This window comes from Triticum aestivum, chromosome 6A, assembly GCF_018294505.1.
Source record: "Triticum aestivum cultivar Chinese Spring chromosome 6A, IWGSC CS RefSeq v2.1, whole genome shotgun sequence".
In the NCBI taxonomy this organism is placed as follows: Eukaryota; Viridiplantae; Streptophyta; class Magnoliopsida; order Poales; family Poaceae; genus Triticum; species Triticum aestivum.
This window is the reverse complement of record NC_057809.1, coordinates 103,470,324-103,477,588: the sequence shown is the minus strand read 5'-3', so window position 1 is coordinate 103,477,588 and position 7,265 is coordinate 103,470,324. Positions and strand designations below refer to the sequence as shown.

General features: G+C 44.6%; 1 non-coding gene across 1 annotated transcript; it reads right to left on the bottom strand.

Annotated features, from left to right (window-relative positions):
- Nucleotides 1-6,738: 6,738 nt before the first annotated feature.
- Nucleotides 6,739-6,935, bottom strand: LOC123132679 (U2 spliceosomal RNA). The gene has a single exon (XR_006464967.1). It is a non-coding gene; the product is annotated as a U2 spliceosomal RNA (small nuclear RNA).
- Between the last annotated feature and the right edge of the window lie 330 nt (nucleotides 6,936-7,265).

Genomic DNA, 7,265 nt, shown 5'->3' with positions numbered 1-7,265 from the left:
CGGTAGCGGCTAGGGTTTGACCGAGGGGTGGGGGTTATGGGAGTGGGGATGGGCCGGCCTGGCATGTGGATGGGCCGAGGGCTAGTGGGGGGGGGGGAAGGCCTTTTCTGTTTTTATTTCTTTTTGTTCTATTTTTGTTTATTATTCTTTTACTGTTTTCTGTTTTATTTTAGTTCCTCTGTTATTTTAGTTTTATAAACTATAAAAGTAGTCCGTAATTTAGTGTTAGTAAATAGCTACCGCCACATAAGTTTGGGCAACAAAATAAAATAGTTTAATATTTTATTTATTGGAAATGGCATTCAACTAATTGTTTTTGCTACTGTTTAAAACATTTTAGAGTATTTTACACTTTTATAAAGGTGTGGTTTCTCCACCATACTTACTTATGCATTATTTGGCCCACTCCAAACATTTTAGTTTTAATATTTGAAAAATTTTATTGTTTGCTTGATTTTGAATTTGAATTTGATCCTGTTTCGAACTAACGCGAGATTAACAACAGTAATCGAGGTGACGTGGCATCATTAGCAGAGGTTTACTGTAGCTTAAATACCCGGGCGTCACAACACATCAATTACATGTATATCGCATATACCTTTAGTGTTTCCGGCCTTCTTATCCGCTAAGTATTTGGGGCAGTTCCGCTTCCAGTGACCACTTCCCTTGCAATAAAAACACTTAGTGTCGGGCTTGGGTCCATTCTTTGGCTTCTTGCTGGCAGCTTGCTTACCGGGCGCGGCAACTCCCTTGCCGTCCTTCTTGAAGTTCTTTTTACCCTTGCCTTTCTTGAACTTAGTGGTTTTATTCACCATCAACACTTGATGTTCCTTTTTGATTTCCCCCTCCGCTGATTTCAGCATCGAATATACCTCAGGAATGGTCTTTTCCATCCCATGCATATTGAAGTTCATCACAAAGCTCTTGTAGCTCGGTGGAAGCGACTAAAGGATTCTGTCAATGACCGCGTCATCCGGGAGATTAACTCCCAGCTGAGTCAAGCGGTTATGCAACCCAGACATTTTGAGTATGTGCTCACTGACATAACTATTTTCGTCCATCTTACAACTGAAGAACTTGTCGGATACTTCATATCTCTCGACCCGGGCATGAGCTTGGAAAACCATTTTCAGCTCTTCGAACATCTCATATGCTCTGTGTCTCTCAAAACGCTTTTGGAGCCCCGGTTCTAAGCTGTAAAGCATGCCGCACTGAACGAGGGAGTAATCATCAGCACGTGACTGCCAAGCATTCATAACGTCTTGGTTCTCTGGGATGGGTGCGTCACCTAGCGGTGCCTCTAGGACATAATCTTTCTTGGCAGCTATGAGGATGATCCTCAGGTTCCGGACCCAGTCCGTATAGTTGCTGCCATCATCTTTCAGCTTGGTTTTCTCTAGGAACGAGTTGAAGTTGAGGGCAACATTAGCGTGGGCCATTTGATCTACAAGACATAGTGTAAAGATTTTAGACTAAGTTCATGATAATTAAGTTCATCTAATCAAATTATTCAATGAACTCCCACTCAGATAGACATCCCTCTAGTCATCTTAAGTGAAACATGATCCGAGTCATCTAGGCCGTGTCCAATCATCACGTGAGACGGACTAGTCAACATCGGTGAACATCTTCATGTTGATCGTATCTTCTATATGACTCATGCTCGACCTTCCGGTCTTCCGTGTTTCGAGGCCATGTCTATACATGCTAGGCTCGTCAAGTCAACCTAAGTGTATTGCGTGTGTAAATCTGGCTTACACCCGTTGTATTCGAACGTTAGAATCTATCACACCCGATCATCATGTGGTGCTTCGAAACAACGAACCTTTGCAACGGTGCACAGTTAGGGGGAACACTTTCTTGAAATTATTACGAGGGAACATCTTATTTAAGCTACCGTCGTTCTAAGCAAATAAGATGCAAAACATGATAAACATCACATGCAATCAAATAGTGACATGATAGGGCCAATATCATTTGCTCCTTTTGATCTCCATCTTCGGGGCTTCATGATCATCGTTGTCACCGGCATCACACCATGATCTCCATCATCGTGTCTTCTTGAAGTTGTCTCGTCATCTATTACTTCTACTACTATGGCTAACGCTTTAGCAATAAAGTAAAGTAATTACATGATGTTTATGTTGACATGCAGGTCATAAATAAATTAAGACAACTCCTATGGCTCCTGCGGTTGTCATACTCATCGACATGCAAGTCGTGATTCCTATTACAAGAACATGATCAATCTCATACATCACATATATCATTCATCACATCCTTTTGGCCATATCACATCACACGGCACATGCTGCAAAAACAAGTTAGACGTCCTCTAATTGTTGTTGCAAGTTTTTTACATGGCTGCTATAGGTTTCTAGCAAGAACGTTTCTTACCTACGCCAAAACCACAACGTGATATGCCAATTTCTATTTACCCTTCATAAGGACCCTTTTCATCGAATCCGATCCGACTAAAGTGGGAGAGACAGACACCCGCCAGCCACCTTATGCAACTAGTGCATGTCAATCGGTGGAACCAGTCTCACGTAAGCGTACGTGTAAGGTCGGTCCGGGCCGCTTCATCCCACGATGCCGCCGAATCAATATAAGACTAGTAACGGCAAGCAAATTGACAATATCCACGCCCACAACTGCTTTGTGTTCTACTCGTGCATAGAAACTACGCACAGACCTAGCTCTGATACCACTATTGGGGAACGTAGCAGAATTTTAAAATTTTCTATGCATCACCAAGATCAATCTATGGAGTCATCTAGCAATGAGGGAGAGGGGAGTGCATCTACATACCCTTGTAGATCGCGCACGGAAGCGTTCAAGAGAACGGGTTGATGGAGTCGTACTCGTCGTGATCCAAATCACCGATGACCTAGTGCCGAACGGACGGCACCTCCGCGTTCAACACACGTACGGTTGGGAAGACGTCTCCTCCAACTTGATCCAGCAAGGGGGAAGGATAGGTTGATGCAGATCCAGCAGCACGACGACGTGGTGGTGGAAGCAACGGTGATCTCGGCAGGGCTTCGCCAAGCTTAGGGAGAGGGAGGAGTGCCACGGGAGGGAGAGGGAGGCGCCAGGGGCTAGGGTGCGGCTTACCTCCCTCCCCCCACTATTTATAGGACCCCCTAGGGGGCGCTGGCCCTAGGAGATTGAATCTCCAAGGGGGGGCGGCGGCCAAGGGGGTGGAGTGCCCCCCAAGCTAAGTGGGGCGCCCCCACCCCTAGGGTTTCCAACCCTAGGCGCAGGGGAGGCCCATGGGGTGCGCACCAGCCTATCTGGGGCTAGTTCCCCTCCCACTTCAGCCCATGGAGCCCTCCGGGATAGGTGGCCCCACCCTGTGGACCCCCGGGACCCTTCCGGTGGTCCTGGTACAATACCGATTACCCCGAAAACCTTCCCAATGGCCGAAACTTGACTTCCTATATATAAATCTTCACCTCCGGACCAATCTGGAGCTCCTTGTGACGTCCGGGCTCTCATCCGGGACTCCGAACAACTTTCGGGTAACTGTATACTAATATCTCAACAACCCTAGCGTCACCGAACCTTATGTGTGTAGACCCTACGGGTTCGGGAGACACACAGACATGATCGAGACGACTCTCCGGTCAATAACCAACAGCGGGATCTGGATACCCATGTTGGCTCCCACATGCTCCTTGATGATCTCATCGGATGAACCACGATGTCGAGGATTCAATCAATTCCGTATACAATTCCCTTTGTCAATCGGTACGTTACTTGCCTGAGACTCGATCGTCGGTATCCCAATACCTTGTTCAATCTCGTTACCGGCAAGTCACTTTACTCGTACCGTAATGCATGATCCCATGATCAACCACTTGGTCACATTGAGCTCATTATGATGATGCATTACCGAGTGGGCCCAGAGATACCTCTTCGTCATACGGAGTGACAAATCCCAGTCTCGATTCGTGCCAACCCAACAAACACTTTCGGAGATACCTGTAGTGTACCTTTATAGTCACCCAGTTACGTTGTGATGTTTGGCACACCCAAAGCATTCCTACGGTATCCGGGAGTTGCACAATCTCATGGTCTAAGGAAATGATACTTGACATTCGGAAAAGCTATAGCAAATGAACTACACGATCTTTGAGCTATGCTTAGGATGTCCATCACATCATTCTCCTAATGATGTGATCCCGTTATCAATGACATCCAATGTCCATAGTCAGGAAACCATGACTATCTTTTGATCAACGAGCTAGTCAACTAGAGGCTCACTAGGGACGTGTTGTGGTCTATGTATTCACACATGCATTACGATTTCCGGATAACACAATTATAGCATGAACAATAGACAATTATCATGAACGAAGAAATATAATAATAACCATTTTATTATTGCCTCTAGGGCATATTTCCAACATATAGAACTTGGCTTGTATATTCCAATGATAGGCTTCCTCAAAATGCCCTAGGTCTTCGTGAGCAAGCAAGTTGGATGCACACCCACTTAGTTTCTTTTTGAGCTTTCATACACTTATAGCTCTAGTGCATCCGTTGCATGGCAATCCCTACTCACTCACATTGATATCTATTGATGGGCATCTCCATAGCCCGTTGATACGCCTAGATGATGTGAGACTATCTTCTCCTTTTTGTCTTCTCCACAACCACCACTCTATTACACCTATAGTGCTATATCCATGGCTCATGCTCATGTATTGTGTGAAGATTGAAAAAGTTTGAGAACATCAAAAGTATGAAACAATTGCTTGGCTTGTCATCGGGGTTGTGCATGATTTAAATATTTTGTGTGGTGAAGATGGAGCATAGCCAGACTATACGATTTTGTAGGGATAGCTTTCTTTGGCCATGTTATTTTGAGAAGACATAATTGCTTAGTTAGTATGCTTGAAGTATTATTATTTCTATGTCAATATTAAACTTTTGTCTTGAATCTTATGGATCTGAATATTCATGCCACAATTAAGAAGAATTACATTGAAATTATGCCAAGTAGCACTCCGCATCAAAAATTCTGTTTTTATCACTTACCTACTCGAGGACGAGCAAGAATTAAGCTTGGGGATGCTGATACGTCTCCAACGTATCTATAATTTTTGATTGCTCCATGCTATATTATCTACTGTTTTGAATGTTTATGGGCTTTATTATACACTTTTATATCATTTTTGGGACTAACCTATTAACCCAGAGCCCAGTGCCAGTTTCTGTTTTTACCCAGTTTTAGGGTTTCGAAGAAAAGGAAAATCAAACGGAGTCCAATTGACCTGAAACTTCACGGAACTCATTTTTGGAAGGAAAGAAGCCCAGAAGACTTGGAGTGCATGTCGGGGGACCCGCGAGGAGGCCACGAGGCAGGGGGGAGCGCCCACCCCCCTGGGCGCGCCCTCCACCCTCATGGCCCCCTCGTGGCCCCCCTGACGTACTTCTTCCGCCTATATATCTCCATATACCCTAAAAACATCGAGGAGCACAATAGATCGGGAGTTCCGCCACCAGAAGCCTCCATAGCCACTGAAAGCCAATCTAGACCTGTTTCGGCTCCCTGACGGAGGGGGCAACCCCTCTCCGATGGCCATCTTCATCATCCCGGTGCTCTCCATGACGAGGAGGGAGTAGTTCTCCCTCGGGGCTGAGGGTATGTACCAGTAGCTATGTGTTTGATCTCTCTCTCTCTCTCTCTCTCTCTCGTGTTCTTGATTTGGCATGATCTTGATGTATCGCGAGCTTTGCTATTATAGTTGGATATTTCTCCTCCCCCTCTTCTCTCTTGTAATGAATTGAGTTTACCCTTTGAAGTAATCTTATCGGATTGAGTCTTTAAAGATTTGAGAACACTTGATGTATGTCTTGCCGTGCCTATCTGTGGTGACAATGGGATATCATGTGATTCACTTGATGTATGTTTTGGTGATCAACTTGCGGGTTCCGCCCATGAACCTATGCATAGGGGTTGGCACACGTTTTCGTCGTGATTCTCCGGTAGAACTTTGGGGCACTCTTTGAGGTCCTTTGTGTTGGTTGAATAGATGAATCTAAGATTGTGTGATGCATATCGTATAATCATACCCACGCATACTTGAGGTGACATTGGAGTATCTAGGTGACATTAGGGTTTTGATTGATTTGTGTCTTAAGGTGTTATTCTAGTACGAACTCTAGGGCTGTTTGTGACACTTATAGGAATAGCCCAACGGATTGATTGGAAAGAATAACTTTGAGGTGGTTTCGTACCCTACCATAATCTCTTCGTTCGTTCTCCGCTATTAGTGACTTTGGAGTGACTCTTTGTTGCATGTTGAGGGATAGTTATGTGATCCAATTATGTTATTTTTGTTGAGAGGACTTGCACTAGTGAAAGTATGAACCCTAGGCCTTGTTTTCTAGCATTGCAATACCGTTGACGCTCACTTTTATCATTAGTTACCTTGCTGTTTTTATAATTTCAGATTACAAAAACCTATATCTACTATTCATATACCACTTGTATCACCATCTCTTCGCCGAACTAGTGCACCTATACAATTTACCATTGTATTGGTTGTGTTGGGGACACAAGAGACTCTTTGTTATTTGGTTGCAGGGTTGCTTGAGAGAGACCATCTTCATCCTACGCCTCCTACGGATTGATAAACCTTAGGTCATCCACTTGAGGGAAATTTGCTACTGTCCTACAAACCTCTGCACTTGGAGGCCCAACAACGTCTACAAGAAGAAGGTTGTGTAGTAGACATCAGGGTCTTGGGCAATAGTGCAACGCCCAAGCGACACATGAGGGCCCCACTAGCAAGGTAGTGTGGTGGACCCCCCCACAAAAGATAAATTTAATATCGTTGTGGGCACATGGCCCACATATCAAATATTAAACTGATAAGAACAGATACTACACTTGATCTTAGCCAAAAGGCCGAGAAAGGTATGCTTTAGACTGCTGGCCTCCTCCTCATCTTATATCTCTCCTGGACAACTGAGCTGCTTGCACGGGCGAGGTGGGAGTAAACAAGTTAACGAGTCATATTAGAAACATGCGTCTGCGTTTTCCATACCATTGCTCTCGTTTGGACTTCTTAGCCCAACTAATGAATAGTAGGCCCAGATGCCTGAACAACCCAACAATTATGTAGCTTAACTCATAGTCATGGCCCAATCATGCCAGTGCATCATCATTAGTTGGCATATTAGCATTTGGGTCTTCTGGCCATTTGGTTGTTTAGGGATTTAACCTCAATAACTTGATGAACCTGTGAAAG